This window comes from Gossypium arboreum, chromosome 11, assembly GCF_025698485.1.
Source record: "Gossypium arboreum isolate Shixiya-1 chromosome 11, ASM2569848v2, whole genome shotgun sequence".
In the NCBI taxonomy this organism is placed as follows: Eukaryota; Viridiplantae; Streptophyta; class Magnoliopsida; order Malvales; family Malvaceae; genus Gossypium; species Gossypium arboreum.
In genome coordinates, this window is record NC_069080.1 from 80,694,168 (window position 1) to 80,717,041 (window position 22,874).

The following is a 22,874-nucleotide window of genomic DNA, read 5'->3' on the forward strand; positions in this document are numbered from 1 at the left end:
TATTGAAATACCTTCGACTTGTAAAATTACCAAAGTACCTCCGATTTACAGAATTACCGTTTTACCCCCGATTTACATAATTACCGTTTTACCCCTGATTTACATAATTATCATTTTACCCTCGACTTACAGAATTACCATTTTACCCTCGATTTACAGAATTACCATTTTACCCTTGATTTATAGAATTACTATTTTACCCTTGATTTACAGAATTACTGTTTTACCCTCGATTTACAAAATTACTAAAATACCCTTAGTTTGTAAAATTACCAAAATACCCCTAGTTTGTAAAATTACCAAAATACCCTTGGTTTGTGAAATTACCGAAATACCCTCAATTTGTAAAATTACCAAAATACCCCTGATTTACAAAGTTACAGAAATACCCTTGACTTTCTAAAAATTATAGAAATACCATTGGTTTACAAAATTACTGAAATACCCTTAGTTGTAGATTTACCAAAACACCCTTGTAGGATGAAATGACTAAAATACCTCTATTAGGTAAAAGATCGTAAAGCCCTGTAGGGTAAAGTGACCGTAATACCCTCGTATGGTAAAATGACGAATATGCCTTTATGTTCCGTCTGTTGATGTGCTTAGGATTTACATATACCGATATTGGAATAGTTGAGTTTGAGTGATGGTGGTGGTTATCGTAGGTGATTGATTATGGAAACGTTTCAACTTCAACCCGTAATGTGTGTACTAACCTCGTAATAGCTTAGATTAATATTTCTTTGAAAAGTGAAAGCTTCATATTTTAGTGATTCGGAATTAATATTTAGATCTATTTTCACGCACGTTTAAGTTGGATTCACAACGGATATGGGGTAGGAAGGTATTTGGAACGTTCTTCAACGAGTAGATCTCTTGGTAAGTATTCAACCTTCTTTCCATTTGTATCTTGTGGTTTAAGAAAAGCTAAAACCCCCTTTGTCGACTAAGGCTAAAAGGGTTTTTGGTGTTATTTGGTTTGTTGGTGCTAGTGAGGATTAAAGGCTACCGATCGAGGAGTGTGTGAAAAGCTTGGATCATCGGAGTGACTAAATCTAGTCATCAACTTCGGCAAAGGTATGAACCCAAGGGCCATTGTGGATGGTGGCCGAATGTGTAAGTGATGATAATAGGTAGTTTTCGATTTGGTTTAATAATAACATGGTCTAATCTATAAGTGGTTGATTATAGGAGAAATCGCATAGGAGATCTCGTCAAGGAATATCGCAAATCAGGTGTGTAACGAACCCTTTTTCATAGCTTAAAGTGATAAATGCCGAAAAGTCGAAATACCGAAATTCTAGCATTTCGAGGACTTGTGAGCAAGCGAACGCTCACTAGTTAGTGAGAATCGATGAGATGATGATCGGGAACAATGGAAACGGTAAGGACGTGTTTTTGGCGTTCACGGTAAGTTGGGCCTCGAGGGGCTGAAATAGGGCCCAATAGGCTTTCGAGCCCATTTGGGAAAAATTGGTAGAAAATGAAAATCTATTAAATTGCCTGTTAAGACTATTAATACTATTATGGATATAGGCTAAATGGGCTTAGATAACAAAATCGGCTAAGTAGGGCCCATTAGGGGTTTTAGGCCCAATAACTCGATTTCGCTAAAAAATGGGCCAGAATCACTGTTTGCACCCATGAATTGTTTGTAACCGTTAATGAACATGGAAACCCTAATTTTTGGTAAAATTACAAGATTACCCTTATAATATGAAAATGACCGTTTTGCCCCTAGGTAAAAATGACCATTATACCCCTAGGGTTTATATATGAACTTAATGCATGGGATTTTGATAAACATGATATGTATGATATGCACATGATATGTATGATATGCACATGACATGTATGATATGCACATGATATGTATGATATGCACACGAGATGTTCATAAATGCATTGGGTTGGGTTTTTATATGGATGGAGGAAGTGCAAAAAGGGCTTATGCCCCAATTATTAAAAGGGCTTATGCCCCAGTTATTAAAAGGGCTTATGCCCCAGTTATTAAAAGGGCTTATGCCATAGTTATTAAAGGGCTTATGCACCAGTTATTAAAAGGGCTTTGCCCCAGTTATTAAAAGGGCTTTGCCCCAGTTGTTAAAAGAGGCTAGGCCTCCAGTTATATGATAAAGCAGCTATGCTGCCAGTGGAGACTTATGGCGGGGTGGGTCGAGTTAATCCCCACATGGTGTGTTGGTTGGTACGGGTGGAGAGTAGCGGATGGTGGGTTGAGTAGTCTCCCCAAATGGGTTGCATTCTTTCATTTGACATTACATGTGATATTGAAATGGGCCTATGGGCCATACCGTTTATAGTAAAGGCTTCGGCCCAGTAATATGAAATTTGAAAAGGCTTCGGCCCAGTGTTATGAAATATGAAATATGAAATATGAAAAGGGCTATGGCCCAGTACATGTTTGAGATTGGATTTGGGCTTAGACCCAACAGGCTGTCATTGTTTTGGGCTCTGAAAGGGGCTTGTTGCACACTGAGTTTCCAAACTCACCCCCTTTCCTTAACCTTGCAGGTGAGCCTTGATATGGGGACTTGGGCCGTAGGGGATTCAGAGTGGCCACGGTGGTTGTCTTTGGGCTTTTAAATAAGCGTTGGTTTTCTTTAAATTTCCTTTAAATATTATTTATTTTTGGGTTGTAATAAGGCCATTTTAACTTTCCTTTTATTTCTTTTCGGATTATTTTAATTTTAATAACTTTAAACCGGTTGATAATTATTCAAATGGGCTAGACTTAGGACGTGTTTTTAAAACGATACTTGTTTTCAAAATATCTCAACACCACGATTAATCGATTTATCAAAGACGTCCACTTAAACAAATTTAAACTCGATATGACAAAGTGTGGCTATGGTTGTGGGCATGTCTAGGATTGGATCCAACTAAAGAGCTTGGTACTTAAGCAGCCTTCATGGCTCACCTCCTCTATCTCGGATACCTACCTGGTGCCCAGCTTCCATACACTTCGTATGTATAACAAAATATATGGTTTTAAAACACTAAAAACGGAACGTGGGTTTTCAACTCCAATGTGGCACGTCAGATTCAGCCATAACGTCTGGGCCGAGTTTGGGGTGTTACATTTAGTGGTATCAGAGCTAAGTTGCAACAACTCGGCTGTGGATTCGGTCCAAAAATTTTTCAAAAATTTAGGCCTAAGAAGGGTATTTTTGGAAATAGGTTTTGGAAAGTTCATTTCAAAAATGTTTTACAGAGTATACATGTTAAAATGGTTTAAATTTTTCGGGTTTCAAATTTGGTAACCAAGAAGTGGCACACCAATCTCCGCACCAAGTCTGCAAGTATTTTTGTTCCTCATATTACATCGTATTAAGATATTACCGTAGATAGAACTGAGACCATATCATGACATTATAACTAGGGCAACCCTAAAAACTCTAGAATACCAAGACTGTAGCTAGGCTATGATTCTGTGAAAATAGAAACTTTAAAATACCATCTCTGCATAAGAAATGTGAATAAATAGTAAAATTTTTGAGATCTTTGTAGTTAATTGATATGTGTACTGGTAATGTAGAGTATTGATATGAATTCTGAGGGTAAGCAAAGTCTACCAACTTCGGGTAGCGGTAACTCGGAGCTTGGTACTGAGGCACTGGCCGAGTTAGTAAGGAAAGTGTAACACCCCGAACCCGAGACTGTTGCCGAAGTCGAACACGAGGTGTTAACAGACTTCAAACCACTTATTGAGAATTTTCCAGACAAGCTGCCAATCTATGTACTAGTCGCTTCAAAAATCATAACTTGAGTTTTACAACTCAAAAATCAGTTTCGTAATTTTTCCCTGAAACTAGACTCATATGTCCATCTACAGATTTTTTTCTAGAATTTTTGGTCAAGCCAATTAGTACAGTTTATTAGTTAAAGTCTCCCATGTTACAAGGGTCGACTACACTGACCTTCGTGCGTTACAACTGGAATAACTCCCTGTGTAGGGATTAAATACCGATGCCGTTTGTTTCTATAGAAACTAGACTCAAATAGGAATTTATACATATGTGGTATGACTCATAATTATCTCTGTTTAATTTATAATGAATTTTCAAAGTCGGAACAGGGAATCCAGAAACTGTTCTGGCCCTGTCTCACGAAATCTTGGATATCTCTTAAAATACAGCTCATATGGTCGTTTCGTTTCATCCATATGAAAATAGACCCATCAAGATTCGAGTATGTAATTTTTTTAGCTATTAATTCCACTTCTACTATTTTTAGTGATTTTTCGATCTCATATCACTGCTGCCGTCCGCAACAGTTACTGCAGTAGACTATGGCAATTTCATGAATCCTTCCTTAGCCTTACTAATCATCCATCATACGTGACACAAATTATGGCCACCTTATCAAAATTAAGGTTTCTAAGACTCGTGGCTATAGATTCTAGCATCCCACTCAAACGACCACATAGGCCATTTTCACATGGCTTAAAGTTTACAACCCAAAATTTAACAAAACAAAATAGCCCATACATGCCAAATGTTCTCCTAAGTTGACTAAGAAGACAATACCAAAAAGTGCTCGCCGGTGTGATGACTTCGTTGATGGTTACGAACACCCAAAAGGAGACGAGTCCAAGAAACCTAAAATGGGTGACAAGAAAACACCGAGTGAGTTTATAACTCAGTAAGTCATAAGCATTCCACAACCATCCATTAATACAATTATCATAAAATGAAATAATGAAACAAGGCCAAGTGTTCCAGCCATACCGAACTATACCATAGTTCCTTAGATCTTTCGGATCAATCTCATACCAAGTCATACATTTACATTTCATATACTGTTCAATAGGATATTTGAAGCAATTTCCATACATCATTTCATTTCCGCAACAATCATGCAATCAAATGAACTTTCATCTATTCCACGATATCTTATTTACGGAAATGCAATTGAAATCATCACATAGATTTAAATCTTACCAACTCCACCCGAGCATGAACATAGCATCTATTAGCCATGAACTCAAGGTACTTACTCTTTCCGCTGTCCATACTCATCTCGATGAAGTCACGCCCCATATAAATGTTCAATCGGAGATATGTGTAGAGTTCGCACACATAGTGCTTAATACTCAATCACGCACACTTAGTGCCATGTGATTCAAGCCCGCACACATAGTGCCATATAGTCCAAACTCGCACACTTAGTGCCATACATTACAAGCTCGCACACTCAGTGCCAATCTCGTCCCCGTACACATCTATTTCTCGCACACTTAGTGCCGAAGCAAACTTCCTACACATTTCACTATCTCTTTTACGTTCAACAATATCATCTTTTCATACACATACATTTGTATATATTTAATCTCATTAAACACAATTGCATAGATATTACAATCATTTAAGCAATATCAAATATATGCTTAATGACTTACCTTGTGTTGGGTAAAATAGTCCAAGTCGGCCACTCGATGACCTTCGTCTTTCCCTTGCTTGATTCTCCTTCTTTAACTCCTTGAGCTTAATCAATAAATCAACTAGTTTAACCCTCTTGCTAAACATTCATAATTCAATTACACATGCATATGTATGTTTGTATATTCGGCAACCATCCTCACTTATTACCCATTTGGTCAACAATCTAAGCCAAGATAAGGCTTCAATATGGTTGCCTCTAACCGAATACATGCACACCAATCTACTTCCTTTGGCGAATATGCATGTCTATGTTGAGGCCAATTTTACACTTAATACTACACAAAAAAAAACAGCATACATTTTCCTAATTAACGCATTACATATTGTAGCTCTATACACATCTCTCATTTATTTCATAACCGAAACAACATCACAAGCAAATATACACCTTAAAATAGTATATATGTCATACCAATTCATCATGTGCAAACATATATTCATGTAGGTGCAATGGCCGAATTCTCAAGTGGCTTATATCCAAATATATACACATATCCAAAGCTTAAATCTTACATACCATGCAACATGCATGAATCATACTTATGGATATAACATGGCCGAATACCACAACACCATACCGTTTCAATTTGGTCATGGTTAAACAAAGAACTTAGTATCTCATTCAAAAATGCTAAAAGAAAATCTAAGAATCCTCAATCCACCATCACATGTATCATTATCAAGCTTGATATTTAGCATGCAATGGCATTAACACCATATTCACTTTGGCCGAATTTCATTCCCATGACATAACAAAGATTTGAACCATGGGCTAACAAGAACATCAAGCTAGCAACTAAAATATACATGAATCTCATGGCAAAACATCAAACTTACCTTAATCTAGGTACAAGTATGGCCAAACCTCCTCCTAAACCTCTTCCAAACCAACATGAAACAAGAATTCCTTCCTTCTTCCTTAGAATTTTCAGCCCAAAGGAAATGAAAAATGATGAACAAAAATTCTTCTTTCTTTCTCCACACTCACGGCAATGGGCATGCATGAGACCATTTTTTCTCTTTTTTTTTTGTTCCCTTTCATTATTAAATTCCCATGCTCACTATTTTATTTTTTTCTTACATACACCATTGTCCCAACATGTTTTATGACATGTTTTTAGGGGGGGAAATTTGACATGCAAGTCCTCCCCTTTGACTACATGCACTATTAGGTCCTTATAGATTAGCCTATCACTTTTCAAAAGTGTCACACAAGTCCTACTAACTGAATTCACATGCTATCGGCTAAATCGAAGCCTAAAATTTTCACACATTCATAATTACATATTCTAGACAATAAATATTACGTTCAAACATTTTGGTGACTCGGTTTAGCGGTCCCGAAACCACTTCCCGACTAGGGTCAATTTTAGGCTGTCACAGAAAGTGGTAGAGGAAGTATTGGATACCAAAATTAAGGAAATTAGGGAAACGCTTCAAGCAGGGTGCCTGGAGTGTAAGAAAAGGAAGGATTCTAGTTCTCAGAAAACCAAGTCTCGCTTACGTGAAACATGTTAAGGCACGACCAAACTATCCAATCAAAAAGATCGCAATGACGTCATCCGGGTGAATGCCATTGGAAGACAGGAGCATGTCTTAGATGTGGGTCCAAGGAGCATCGAGCTCGAGATCGCCAAGTTTATTTTATTTAAATATGTGTTACGAATTGTATGCGTGCTTGATAAATGTTTCTTTACTTTGGTAATTAGATGTTCTGGGTCGTACTAAGAATTATTTTTAATTAGAGTGCGTAGCGGAAGCATAGAGGTTTGACTTGAGGAATACGATTAGTTGATAGTTGGAAATTTCGAGGACGAAATTTCTTTAAGGGGAGTAGAATTGTAACGCCCCGAATTTGGGCCTAGAAGTATTGGGCCTTGAGTGTGGGTTTGTAAGGAGGTTTTATATAGGTATTTAATTGTGCAATGAAATGACACAATTAAATGTCCGCTTTGGTGGTTAATGGCCCTGAGAAGTGTTAGAGAAATCTTGGGTTCAAACTTGGGCTTTAGCAAAAATTTTGGTATTAAGTGACAAAAAAACCTGGATGCTTGGATGAGGGTTTTTAATTTATTGTGTTAAATAAATGACACAAAGAAGCTTGTAGTCTAGTGGTTGTGGCGTCATTAAGGTTGTATGGGAGCCTGGGTTCAAGCCTTGGCTCTTGCAATTTATTTTGGGTTTTAAAGGAACCCGGACTTTGGCCTTTAGACCTTATAATTAATTGGGGATAAAATATGACACAAAAAAACCTTGTGGCTTAGTGGCAAGTAGCGTGTGGAGCATTTAAGGGGAGGCATAGGTTCGAATCCCATGGCAAGCAAAGAGCATTTATTTTGCTAACAGGGGGCGTCAAGAGTTGGTGTTGAATTTAAACTCTAATGTTGGAGGGATCCCACATCAAGAAGCTAATATAAGAGTGGTTGAGAAGCTGGCTTTAAATAGAGGGAACCATGAGGAGAGTAAATATACCTTTCTTGGCTGGTCCCTTTCACTGTATGGCGTGCTCGTTTGGGTGGGCGTCGGCTAAGAGTGCTCGGAGTGTGGATTAACTCCAGTCTCCTATCGGTGTGTATTTCTTACTACTCTAGTGTAGGATGGCTACTTGGTCATGATGGGTCGAAGGGGTCATGTGGGCCTAATGGGCCTCTGAGCCCAATTGGATAAGTTGTTTGATTGTGTAGTAAATATTGGGCTAGGCTAGGTGAATCTAATATTTGTGGCTAGATTTGGGCTAAAAGGGCCACATTAAGCGTGTGGGCCCATTTAATGAGAATGGGCTTTAGAGCCATTAGTATTGTTATCCATGTTTAGAATACTTTAGTTTACTAAAATTACCAAATACCCTTAGTTTGTAAAAATACCGAAATACCCTTGATTTGTAAAATTATTGAAATACCTTCGACTTGTAAAATTACCAAAGTACCCCGATTTACGTAATTACCATTTTACCCCGATTTACATAATTACCGCTTTTACCCTAATTTACATAATTATCGCTTTTACCCTCGACTTACGTAATTACTGCTTTTACCCTCGATTTACAGAATTACCATTTTACCCTCGATTTATAGAATTACTATTTTACCCTTGATTTACAAAATTACTATTTTACCCTCGATTTACAAAATTACTAAAATACCCTTAGTTTGTAAAATTACCAAAATACCCCTAGTTTGTAAAATTACCAAAATACCCTTGGTTTGTGAAATTATTGAAATACCCTCAATTTGTAAAATTACCAAAATACCCCTGATTTACAAAGTTACAGAAATACCCTTGACTTTCTAAAAATTATAGAAATACCATTGGTTTACAAAATTACTGAAATACCCTTAGTTGTAGATTTACCAAAACACCCTTGTAGGATGAAATGACTAAAATACCTCTATTAAGTAAAAAGATCGTAGCCCTCAGTAGGGTAAAGTGACCGTAATACCCTCGTATGGTAAAATGACGAATATGCCCTTATGTTCCGTATGACCGATGTGCGTAGGATTTACATATATTGATATTGGAATAGTTGAGTTTGAGTGATGTGGTGGTTATCGTGGGTGATTGATTATGGAAACGTTTCAACTTCAACCCGTAATAGGTGTGTACTAACCTCGTAATAGCTTAGATTAATATTTCTTTGAAAAGTCAAAGCTTCATATTTTAGTGATTCGGAATTAATATTTAGATCTATTTTCTCGCACGCTTAAGTTGGATTCACAACGGATATGGGGTAGGAAGGTATTTGGAACGTTCTTCAACGAGTAGATCTCTTGGTAAGTATTCAACCTTCGCTCCATTTGTATCTTGTGGTTTAAGAAAAGCTAAAACCCCTCTCGTCGACTAAGGCTAAAAGGGTTTTGGTGTTATTTGGTTTGTTGGTGCTAGTGAGGATTAAAGGCTACCGATCGAGGAGTGTGTGAAAAGCTTGGATCATCGGAGTGATAAATCTAGTCATCAACTTCGGCAAAGGTATGAACCCAAGGGCCATTGTGGATGGTGGCCGAATGTGTAAGTGATGATAATAGGTAGTTTTCGATTTGGTTTAATAATAACATGGTCTAATCTATAAGTGGTTGATTATAGGAGAAATCGCATAGGAGATCTCGTCAAGGAATATCACAAATTAGGTGTGTAACGAACCCTTTTTCATAGCTTAAAGTGATAAATGCCGAAAAGTCAAAATACTGAAATTCTAGCATTTCGAGGACTTGTGAGCAAGCGAATGCTCACTAGTTAGTTAGAATTGATGAGATGATGATCGGGAACAATGGAAACGGTAAGGACGTGTTTTTGGCGTTCACGGTAAGTTGGGCCTCGAGAGGCTGAAATAGGGCCCAATAGGCTTTCGAGCCCATTTGGGCAAAATTGGTAGAAAACGAAAATCTGTTAAATTGCCTGTTAAGACTATTAATACTATTATGGATATAGGCTAAATGGGCTTAGATAACAAAATCGGCTAAGTAGGGCCCATTAGGGGTTTTAGGCCCAATAACTCGATTTCGCTAAAAAATGGGCCAGAATCACTATTTGCACCCATGAATTGTTTGTAACCGTTAATGAACATGGAAACCCTAATTTTGGGTAAAATTACAAGATTACCCTTATAATATGAAAATGACCGTTTTGCCCCTAGGTAAAAATGACCATTATACCCCTAGGGTTTATATATGAACTTAATGCATGGGATTTTGATAAACATGATATGTATGATATGCACATGATATGTATGATATGGACATGACATGTATGATATGCACATGATATGTATGATATGCACACGAGATGTTCATAAATGCATTGGGTTGGGTTTTTATATGGATGGAGGAAGTGCAAAAAGGGCTTATGCCCCAGTTATTAAAAGGGCTTATGCCCCAGTTATTAAAAGGGCTTATGCCCCAGTTATTAAAAGAGCTTATACCCCAGTTATTAAAGGGCTTATGCCCCAGTTATTAAAAGGGCTTTGCCCCAGTTATTAAAAGGGCTTTGCCCTAGTTGTTAAAAGAGGCTAGGCCTCCAGTTATATGATAAAGCAGCTATGCTGCCAGTGGAGACTTATGGCGGGGTGGGTCGAGTTAATCCCCACATGGTGTGTTGGTTGGTACGGGTGGAGAGTAGCGGATGGTGGGTTGAGTAGTCTCCCCAAATGGGTTGCATTCTTTCATTTGACATTACATGTGATATTGAAATGGGTCTATGGGCCATACCGCTTACTGATAAAGGCTTGCCCAAGAATATGAAATTTGAAAAGGCTTGACCCAAAGGTTATGAAATATGAAATATGAAATATGAAAAGGGCTATGGCCCAAGACATGTTTGAGATTGATTTGGGCTTAGACCCAACAGTCATCATTGTTTTGGGCTCTAAAGGGGCTTGTTGCACACTGAGTTTCCAAACTCACCCCCTTTCCTTAACCTTGCAGGTGAGCCTTGATATGGGGACTTGGGCCGGAGGGGATTCAGAGTGGCCACGGTGGTTGTCTTTGGGCTTTTAAATAAGCGTTGGTTTTCTTTAAATTTCCTTTAAATATTATTTATTTTTGGGTTGTAATAAGGCCATTTTAACTTTCCTTTTATTTCTTTTCAGGATTATTTTAATTTTAATAACTTTAAACCTGGTTGATAATTATTCAAATGGGCTAGACTTAGGACGTGTTTTTAAAACGATACTTGTTTTCAAAATATCTCAACACCATGATTAATCGATTTATCAAAGACGTCCACTTAAACAAATTTAAACTCAATATGACAAAGTGTGGCTATGGTTGTGGGCATGTCTAGGATTGGATCCAATTAAAGAGCTTGGTACTTAAGCAGCCTTCATGGCTCACCTCCTCTATCTCGGATACCTACCTGGTGCCCAGCTTCCATACACTTCGTATGTATAACAAAATATATGGTTTTAAAACACTAAAAACAGAACGTGGGTTTTCAACTCCAATGTGGCACGTCAGATTCGGCCATAACGTCTGGGCCGGGTTTGGGGTGTTACACGAAATGACTGCTTCGATTCCCAAAATATTTACAGTGTTCAGTATCTTATCCATGGCTTCTCTTGCATTACCGGGCTTGAGTGGTTTTGTTGCAGAATTGATAGTCTTTTTTGGAATAATTACTAGACAAAAATATTTTTTAATGCCAAAAATACTAATTACTTTCGTAATGGCAATTGGAATGATATTAACTCCTATTTATTCATTAGTTTTGTTTTTATATATTCATATCAGATTCAGATCGACAAAAATTGAACAATCAAATAAAATTAAACTTAATTTCTTGTGGGCAAATATTTAATTTTTTTTTCTAGTTCAGTTGTCGGGTTAACCCATGACCTCTCAAAATCAGAATAAAAAGAAACGCAATGGTCTCTGGTTTGTTCTACCATCCTCCTCAATAAATCATTAGGATTCGTTTTCTATAGAATCCTCCACATTCACGAGTTCCATCATCCCCATCACTCTCGATTAATGCTTAGGTCTGAATTCTCCAATAGAGCCTTAAATTTAATATTGGTGTTGCTTACACAAGCTGTCAAGTATCCGCAACACATGTCGAAACTCAACCACCAATAGGACGTTCAAGACCAGCACCCAAAACATGGTAACCCTAATGTAATGTCATTTGTATCCTATATATTCCTAAGGTTCAAACGAGGCTTGGTAGTCATCGTAAGTCATTAAATTTTACCGTTTCTTTACTCGATAAATTGTATAATTAACATATATATTGATTAATTTTCAATAAAATCATATAATAACATTCAATTTAGTCAACATTATACATAGTATAGTTCATACAAACTTACTTGGCTATTTTGTAGAAATGTCAATGTATAAGGGCATTTTGGTAATTTTAATTCTCCTCGATTTTTCACTCGATCTTGATCTAAATTAATAATTTTATTCAATTTATTAATTTAGACAGTGAAATAATTTACTTTATGCAATTTAGTCATTTTTGACATTATTAAAAAAATCTCCTAACATTTTAATTTTATTCAATTTAGTCCCTGAGCCTAAAACATGCAAATTAACCATTTTTACCCAAAATTGAGCCTAGCCAAATACTCATGGTATCCAAAACAGCCCATTCATGCAACTAGAACTCAACTTTTAAATACATTAAAAATTACACAAATGCCAAGCCATGTACATCCACTATCACTATTTATGGTCTAGTTACCATAGAAGGACTCTTACTTTAAGGTTCTATACCTATTTAATTATTTTAGTTACTAGAACTCAACTTTTACACTTTACACGATTTAGTCCTTTTTACCAAATTGAGCATGTAAACAGTAAAATTTCTTAACAAAATCTTTATACGGTACTTCTATCATGCTGTAGGAAATAAAATAATAATAAAATAAATTTTTTGACTTCAGATTTGTGGTCCCGAAATCGCTATTCTGATTTCACAAAAAATAGGCTATTACAACTCTCCCCTAAAAGGATTTTCATCCTCGAAAATCTTACAAAAAAAAGGTTTGGATATTATTTTCTCATAGCTTCCTCTGGTTCCCAGGTGGCTTCTTCTATCCTCCGTTGCTTCCAGAGAACTTTTACTAAAGCTATGTTCTTGTTTCTCAAATCTTTCACCTTTCGTGCCAGAATTCTGATCAGTTCCTCACTGTACGACATATCAGGCTGATTCTCGACATCCATCAGGGAGATAACATGTCAAGGGTCAAATCATTACTGTCATAATATAGACACGTGAAAGACTCTTTTCTAGTTCTAACGGTAAAGCTAATCGATACGTAACAGGTCCGATTCTTTCAGTAATCTCATACGGCTCGATAAATTGCGGACTTAGCTTTCGTTTGCGACCTAATCAAAGAACTTTCTTCCAGGACGATACTTTCTAGAATACTCTATCACCGGCTTGAAATTCTATTTCTTTACATTTAAGATCCGCAGATGATTTCTGATGATCTGAACCTACTTTCAAACTATCTCGAATCACTTTTACTTTTCTTCAGTCTCACGGATCAAATCAGCCTCGTGAATCTTTTTCTCACTAAGCTTAGTCTAGTATAACAGAGTTTGGCACTTACAACCATACAAAGCTTCATACGGTGTCATATTTATGCTCGACTGAAAACTATTGTTATACACGAATTCAACCAATGGTAAAAAATTATCCCAGCTACCTTCAAACTCTAGTATATAGCAACGAAGCATATCCTCAAGAATCTGAATTACTCACTTGGATTGACCATCAGTTTGAGGATGAAATACAGTGCTATAATGCAACCGTGTGCATACCTAGAGATTCTTGTAACTTTTTCCAAATTCATGTGTAAATAGCAGATTTCTATCGAGATGATGAAAACTGGCACTCCGTGTATCTCTATCTCAGAAACATATAACTCAGCTAATCTATAAAGGGAAAAAGCTGGACGTACCAAAATAAAATGTACTGACTTAGTCAAATGATCAACGACGACCCAAATGGCATCTTTCTTTCTCAAAGATAAGGGTAAACTCGATACGAAATCTATAGTAACTCGATCACATTTCCACTCCGGTATCATCACTGGCTGTAATAATCCTAAAGGTACCTGAAGTTCAGCTTTAACTTGCTGACATACTAAACAACTCGATACAAAGCTAAAAATTTTACGTTTCATTCCTGGCCATCGGTACATCTGTTTCAAATCACTATATATCTTATTACTTCGCAGATGAACAGATAAGCTACCACTATGAGCTTCATCAAAGATTCTCTAAATGAGCTCTGTATTTTTTGGTACACAAATTCTATCTCTGAATAATAAACAATCATCGAGTCCTATCTGGAAATCTGGATTAGAAGTTGGCTCACTCTGTGCCCGTTTAGGTAGCAACTTGTCATCACATTTTTGAGCTTCACAGATCTGCTGTAAAAACATCAATCTAGCTTTCAACTCGGCTAAGATTGAACAATCGTCAAATAATGTCAATCACGTATTCATTGCTCGCAGAGCAAATAAAGACTTTCTACTCAGAGCATCAGTAACTACATTTGCTTTTCCTAGATGATAATCAATGATCAACTTATAGTCTTTTAATAGTTTGAGCCATCTGCGCTGACTCAGATTTGAATCTTTCTGCGACATTAGATACTTAAAAATCTTATGATCGGTAAATATATAACATTTTTCACCAAACAAATGGTGTCACCAAATTTTCAATGCAAACACAATAGCTGCCAACTCTAGGTCATGTGTTGGATAATTCTTTTCGTGGGGCTTTAACTATCTGGAAGCATAAGCTATCACTTTGCCTTCCTGTATCAAAGCACAGCCTAAACCATTTAAAGATGCATCACTAAAAAACATAAATTCTTTACCCAATTCAGGCTAAACAAAACTAGTGCTGTGACAGCCCTAATTTGACCCTAGTCGGAAAGTGGTTTTGGGACCACAAAACCGAGTCATAAAAATAATTAATTGTTATATTCTATGCTTATTATATGTGTACATGCATTTGTGAAAGTTTCATGCTTTAATTTTTTCATTTGTATGTGAAATTATTAAAAAGGACTTATGTGAAATAATTGTGAAAGGTGATAGGTAATTGTGAAGGTAGTCTATTAATACATGTTATAAAATGCTTGGACTTGCATGCCAAATGTCCCTTTTTGTTTGTAGTGGCCGGCCATGATAATGACTTTGTATTAAAAATATATATTAATATTTACTTATAATGGCTTTATAATTTTATATTATTAATGAATAAATAAAAGAAAATAGGTGATAAAAACAAAGCTTCATCTTTGTTATTCATGACCGAATTGTAAGAGAGGAAAGGGGAGAAAGCTCCATTCGGTTACTTTAGGCTTGAATCAAGGTAATACTTCTAATTAATTCTTAAAATTTTTGTTAATTTTAAGTTAGTTATCAAGTTCTTTATTCAACCCATATTAAAATTTTGATTTTTGGGAAGGATTTGAGCATTCGACCATGGGAGAAATTGAAGAGGATAGATTATTGTTCTCATATTTTAATGAAGTTTGAGTTAGTTAATACTTAGTTGTTAGTATTTATATATGAAATGGATGAATTTGAACTTGTTTAGTTACTTGAACAAATGTTTGGTATTTAAATGTTAAAATGTGAGCTAATGTCGTCTGGGTGATAGAAATGAATGAATTAAGGTTTGACATTGTATATGAATTTTTAAGGGTATAAATTTGAATAATGTGAGTAGGGTTATGCATAGGTTTCGGCTTTGATAGTATTTATATAAGTGTAATTAGTTCATTTTGATAATATTGTGTAAAGCGATAAGTAAAAATACTATGATGACAAAATTTTAATAACATTCGGCTAAGGACTATAAGTGTTAGTTAATTCGGTATAAAAGTATAGGTGTTAATTACTTTGTATTTAAAGTTGTGAAGAATAGGTAGTGGTCAATTAAAGTGATGAAGGTTAAATTTTGAAGTTTGGTTAAATTGGACATTCGGTATTACGTATGACATTGGATAAGAGTGTATGAAAGTTTAAGCTTGAATGGTTAGGGCTAAATGGGTCATATAATGATCTTAAATGGATTGTATGCATATGAGAGTGTAAGTATTTGAGTGTACAGCATTGAAGATAAATGGAAATTGGTATTGTGGTAAATGTTGATAAGATGACATTCGGAATTAGCTATATGTTTTGGAACTATACTTTAATTTGAAAATAAAAGTATATAATATTAAGGCATGCATTATATATATATATATGCATGTGTATATGCGGTTGTGCATAATTAGGAGTAAATGATTAAATGACGATAGTCATATATAGGTACGAATATATATATGTGTCTTATACATGTACCATGTACTTATAGTGACAATCGGATGTATGGTTGAATTCATGCATAAGAAAGCATGATAAGCTATGTGAATATTTGTTTGTGTATGTGAATTAGATATTGATTAAATAAGTATGAAATCGATTCATGACATATTTTATAAAATACAATATGTATTGGAGTTTTATATGATTGTCAAATGTGACTACTAAGAAGTAAAGTTGAGTAAGTAATTTAAATAAATCTATTTGTTTTAATCAAGCTCAAGAGCAAAGAGGGTCTAAATCAGATAGAGGAAAGGAGAAAGCAGTCGAGTAGATTATCTGCAACTATTCAAAACATCCGAGGTAAGTTTTGAGTAATTACAATTATTAGATAATTGATGAAATGAGATAAGCATGATAAATGAATTGCAATCTATTGTCTCTACTTGAATAAGGTTGTTTAATAAATAACTTGAGTATATGGAATGTAATCGAATGGATATTAGGAGTTAAGCTGAGATAGTGAAATGGTTATGTGTTCTTGCGTAAAAGTGTTGAACCAAAAGTTATATTGAAAGTGTGTTTTCGTGTGTGCTTATTCTCGAATGAAGAAAGTGAAGTACAAATGTGATATGTTATATGAGCCAAATTATCATGTGGATAAATATGCTTAGCTCTTGATATATTGTATATCCGGGTTAAATCCCGCAGGCATCGTGCTGGTAATGTATATCCAGGTTAAATCCTGCAGACTTCATGCTGGTAAAGTATATCCGGGTTAAATCCCGCAGGCTTCATGCTGGTAAAGTATATCCGGGTTAAATTCTGCAGGCTTCATGCTGGTAAAGTATATCCGGGTTAAATCCCGCAGGCTTAGTACTGGTACTATATTCGGGCCTAAAGTCCCGTAGGCTTTGTGCTAGTAACTGGATTTGGGTTTTGAAACCTAGCAGGCTTAACACCGGTGATTCGAATGAGGTTTCAAATTTAAATGATCAAAGGAAACTATTATCGAATATGTATGATACATGGAAATGACCAGGTACGTATTATATAGTAATTATGTGAATTGATTGCAAAGTGAGTCATTAGTATCAAACAACGATAAAATTGTGTGAATGATTAATATATCTATAAATAAGAGAAATGACCTATTCGATCAGTGTCTGCCATTATATGAAAATACGTGAATTAAATTAGTTGTATGAGCCATAAAGTAAAGTGAAGCATGTGCTGAAAATTTCTTTATGAATTTATATTCGGCCAATAGCTTTTTGTGTGGTATACTTGTGTATATTCGGCCTAGTAATCGTAATTAGAATACGAGTTTGGTAATATTTATTTGTTCGATTTAAGTGACATGTTTTAATTGTTGAAATGCTTAAAACTTACTAAGCATAGTAATGCTTACTTTGTTGTCTTAATTCTCTGTTTTGTAGATTTTGTTCGTCAGCTACGATCTCAGGGATCTCAAAGTCAAAATCGTCCACACTAACTAAGCTTTTTGGTACTCTACTAGTTAAATTTCGATATTGGCATGTATAGGCTTGACTTTTTGTTGTTAAATAATTATCTTTAGATGATGTATATATGTTTAGCCATGCGAAAATGGCTTGATAAGTGATTGTATGTGTTCCAAATGGTTAATGTGAATGTGTGGTTGAGATTTGATTAATGTTTTAATTTTCTGATGTGAATTGAACTTAAGAAATGAATCAATATACCTAATTATCTTGATATGACTCTTTTGTATATGGTAATACTCTTTAACCCTCCGGCGACGGGTACGGGTTAGGGGTGTTACAAGTGCGTCGGTCAATAGTGCTTTCAACTGATTGAATTTTTTTTGACATTTCTCGGGCCATTCAAATTTTATATCTTTCTATAATAATCGCATCATCAGTGTAGCTATCATCAAGAACCCTTTGACGAATCTTCGATAACCAGCTAATCCCAGAAAACGTCTAACTTCATATAAATTTCTCGACGGTTTCCAGTCAACAACTATTGGAGTTTTACTCAAATCAACTTTGATGCCTTCAACCGATACTATAAGTCCCAGAAAACTGACTTCTCGAAGCCAAAACTCACATTTGCTAAATTTAGTAAAAAATTTGTTTATCTCGCAGGGTTTGAAACACTATTCTAAAATGTTCAGCATGCTTAGACTCATCTCGTGAATATATAAGAATGTTTTCAATAAATATCATAACAAATCTGTCTAAATATAGTCTGAAGATTCTGTTCATCAAATTCATAAATACTGCAAGTGCATTAGTTAAACGAAATGGCATCACAAGAAATTCATAGTGTCTATACCTGGTTCTGAATGCAGTTTTAGGCACGTTCGAATCTTTAACTCGAAGCTAATAGTAGCTAGAACAAAGATCAATCTTCGAGAATACTGTTTCATCTTTCAACTGATCAAACAGATCATCAATATTGTAACCTTGTTAAGCTTACGGTAATCAATACACAATCTCATCAATCTATCCTTTTTCTTAACGAACAGAACTGATGCACCCTAAGGTGAAATTTTGGGTTGAGCAAAACCCCTATCTGTCAATTCTTGTAGTTGTGATTTCAACTCTTTCAACTTAGTATGAGCCATTTTGTATGGTGCTATCAATATTTGCAACGCCCTGATTTTTGGGCCTAGAAGTAATGGGCCTTGAGTCTGGGTTCGGGTAGAAGACGGCTCGAATAATTTGGATGTTATTGTTATTATTATTTATTATTATTATTATTTCGTAGGTTTAATGTAGCAATTAAATAAATTTCGAAGGGTTATGGTGTGGGAAAAAGGTTCGTGGCTCGCCCATAGCTTTAGCAAAATTCTTAAATTTTGCCTCTTAAGGAATCAAGGCGAGGGCTTTATTAATAAATTGGGCTGAGTTTTAGCACAAGCAGGCATCTGGCCCAGTGGCTAAAGACGCTAGGAGGGCGTGGGAGGTGCCTGGGTTCAAGGCACGGTGTGTGCCAATGGTTGTTTTTTTTACAACCAAGGATTGCCGCAAGGAGGCCTTATAAATATCTCGGGAGGAAAGGTGACACAAAAGAGGCACGTGGCCAAGTGGTAAGGAGGCGTTAAGAGTGTGCATGTGGTTAGGGGTTCGAGTCTGGTAAGTAGCAATATTTTGTTTTATTTTTAAATGAACCGGGACTGCTGCAGATAAGTCCTAAAGTTAATGGTGACTAGATTATATCATGATAAGAGCTCCAGTACAGTGGCAGCAGCGTGTTAGGCCTGCCGGGAGGTTATGAGTCCGATTCCAGGGGAAGGCGAATTCTGTTTTATTTTTTAAACGGGCCAGAACTAAAGCAGGTTAAAGGTTAAAATTAATTGTGAATATATATTACTAAAGGAATAAGCGTGGTGCAGTGGCCAGCAGCTCGGCGAAGGCGCAAGGGTGCAAGGCGAACGGAAGTCTGGGGTTCGAGCCTCATCTTGTGCACGTAAGGTTGGGATTTTTTGTTGCACACATGCGGAAAGAGTTAGGGTCTGATCAGGACTCCTGGCAACATGCTGAAGTGGTGCAAGCAGTGGGCTGATTGGTTAGAAGTTTGAATGGAATTCAAACATTGAAGTTGGCCAAAAATCAAGGAGCAATTCGGGGAATTGGAATTTAGGAAGAATTCCTATGCCCGATATACACTCATTCGGCCATAGCTAATAAGTGTCATTATCTTTGGCCTTTAGGATTTATTTTCTTTTTTCTTTTTGGGTAGGGGGTGCCGTTTCTGAAAATTCTTTTCTCTTCTTCTTTTCTCCTCTCTTCATCTATTTTCTCTTCTTCTTCTTTTCCTCTATGGCCGAATCTTTCTATCATTCTACTCAACTCCTCTTCCTTACCATTTGTTTCTAAGCCTTATAGCTGATTGCCATAAAAGTCAAAATCTCGAAAGCCTATTTTGCTTCTGTGCCGATTTCTCCTAGCCAAACCTTTTGATTCTTCTCCATGTTTTTGGCCAATTCTCTCATCCTCTGAACCCCAAAGTCCTGTTGACAAAACCACTACAAAACTCTCATATTTCATCTTTCTCTTCACTATTTCAAAAAGCTGGAAACCCCATAGTCTTAGGGGCATAGTCGAATCTTTAGACCTTTAAAGATTGGATTTCTGCTAACATTTGAGGGGTTAGATCTGCATCAGAATCGAATAGGAACTAAAGTGGAATCGTTGACTAAAGGAACTGGTGGTAAGTTTTTGAACCTATTCTTTATTTTGGGTTTTAGAAAAGTCGAAACCACTAGATGCTTAGGGAGGCTGTCGATTGGGACCTATGGCTCTTAGGGTCGTGACAATTGTTTTATTGTGATGATAGTGTGATCTAGAGGCTGCTGATCGGAGGCTTGGACAAGTGGAATGACTGGATCTAAACCTAGTCGCTAGATTCGGGAAAAGGAAACTGATGTGTGTGGAACTCGTCAACGTTTCGTCGCAAACAGGTGTGTAAACGACACTCACTCATAGACTAGATCGGCAAAAGCCGAAAAGTCGAAATGTTGAAAAGTCGATATTTTGGGACTTTCGAGTGTGTGAGTGCTCGTGAGATGGTTTGAATTGCTATTCCTGGTAATCTCAAGTGATAGGATTGTAGAGTGCGTAATTTCGTGCACTTCGGTATATTTGGGCTTAACTGGCCAAAAACGGGATAATGGGCCAATGGGCCCAATTCGGTAAGAACACTCGGTAAGTGTTTCTGTTGATGCGATAATGGCTGTAGTATGTATTTAAACCTTAAAATAGTTAAATTTACTAAAATACCCTAAGTATGAAAATTACCATTATTCCTCTATGTGCAAAATAACCATTATACCCTTAGGGTTGATTTTGACTGAAATGCATGATATTCTAATTCTGTTTGTTGTATGCCATGACATGTATATTTGTTGCATGGGATATGGGTTATAATGATGGAGGAAGCATTCTGGTGGCTCTGCCACAAATATCTATTTCTGGTGGCTTTGCCACAAATATCTGTTTCTAGTGGCCCTACCACAATTATCTGTATCTGGTGACTCTGTCACAATATCTATTCTGGCAGCCATGCTGCATACGTGTGACGTGTAGACAGATGGGTGGGTCGAGTAGTCTCCCCACATGGTGTAAGGTTGGCACGGGGGTGTATACGGATGGATATGGGTTGGGTTTTCTACATACATGATATCTGTTCTGTTTCTGTTATGGGCCTATGGGCTTCATTCTGAATTTTGTATAGGGCTAAGGCCCAACTTAATCTGTTTCTGTGGATTGAACTAATCTGGACTATGGTTGGGTTAATTTATACACTGAGTTTCCCCAAACTCACCCCTTAATTTTATCCATGCGGGTAACCCCCAACCATAGTGGACTTGGAGCTGTGAGGGATTCGAAGTGGCCACACGTACTGTAAAACTTGATTTACTTCTTATAATTTAGTTAGTTTTCATTTACTTTCATGATTTGGGTTTTAAGTTGTAATAAGGTCGGTTTAATGATTTTAAATGGTTTTAATATGTTTTACTAGAATAAGTATGATATTATTTTAATCGCTGAAACTGATTAGTTTTAGGGCCCATTTTTAAAAACAGTAATTGATTTTAAAATATCACGACAACAAAGCAAAACTTCCGCAACGAAAACGTTTTCCAAAATTAATCATTTTTTCTTAAACTGGACTTAATTGAATTCGTTTCCTAAGAACATATACTAAGTTAAGGTGTGGCAATGGTAGTGTGCATGTCTAGGATTGGATCCGAAGGGAGCTTGGTACTTAAGCAGTCTGATGGGCTCACCTCCACTTTTCCGGTATCCTACCTGGTGCACAGCTTCCATTCATTTTAACTTAAAACGAAAATACTCTTAACGCTAAGAAAGATTTTAGATAAAACATGAGTTTTTTAGTAATGCTTCAACGTGACACGCTGGACTCGACCGTAACATCTGGGCCGAGTTGGGGTGTTACATTTAGTGGTATCAGAGCTAAGTTGCAACAACTCTGCTGTGAATCGGGTCCGAAAATCTTTTCGAAAAAACTTAGGCCTAAGAAGGGTATTTTTAGAAATGGTTTTGGAAAGTTCTTTTCAAAGATGTTTTACAAGATATACATGTTAAAATGGTTTAAGTTTTTCTCTGGGTTTTTGAAATTTGATAACTGAAGAGGTGGCACACCAAATCTCTGGCCCAAGTCTGTAAGTATTACTCTGAATATTTCTGAATATTTCTGAATTATCAGCTATATACCTGTACTGAAACCCTATGATACTTTAGTTAGGATGATATTGGAACGGTAGAAATTTTTTGATAGATGGACTAAAGACTGTAGCTAGGATACAATACTGCGAAAACCTTTGAAATACTCTTTATTCCTAGGACATTTGTATAAATACTGAAATTTTTAAATCGAGTTCTTGGTAGTTATTGTTATGCACGCTGATAATGTAGAGTGTTGATATGGATTCTGAGGGTAAACGAAGTCTGCCAACTTCGGGTAGCGGTAACTCAGAGCTTGGGACTGAGGCACTAGCCGAGTTAATAAGGAAAGTGGTAGAAAAAGTATTGGAGACCAAGGTTAAGGAGATTAGGGAAACGCTTCAAGCAGGGTGCTTGGAGTGTAAGAAGAGGAAGGATTCTGGTTCTCAGAAGACCTAGGCTCATTCT

General features: G+C 36.4%; 1 long non-coding RNA gene across 1 annotated transcript; it reads left to right on the forward strand.

The window, feature by feature from the left end:
• Positions 1 to 1,002: 1,002 nt before the first annotated feature.
• On the forward strand, positions 1,003 to 2,586 carry LOC128284109 (uncharacterized). Its single transcript, XR_008274422.1, has 3 exons — positions 1,003 to 1,077; positions 1,192 to 1,235; positions 2,533 to 2,586. It is a non-coding gene; the product is annotated as an uncharacterized LOC128284109 (long non-coding RNA).
• Positions 2,587 to 22,874: the final 20,288 nt, after the last annotated feature.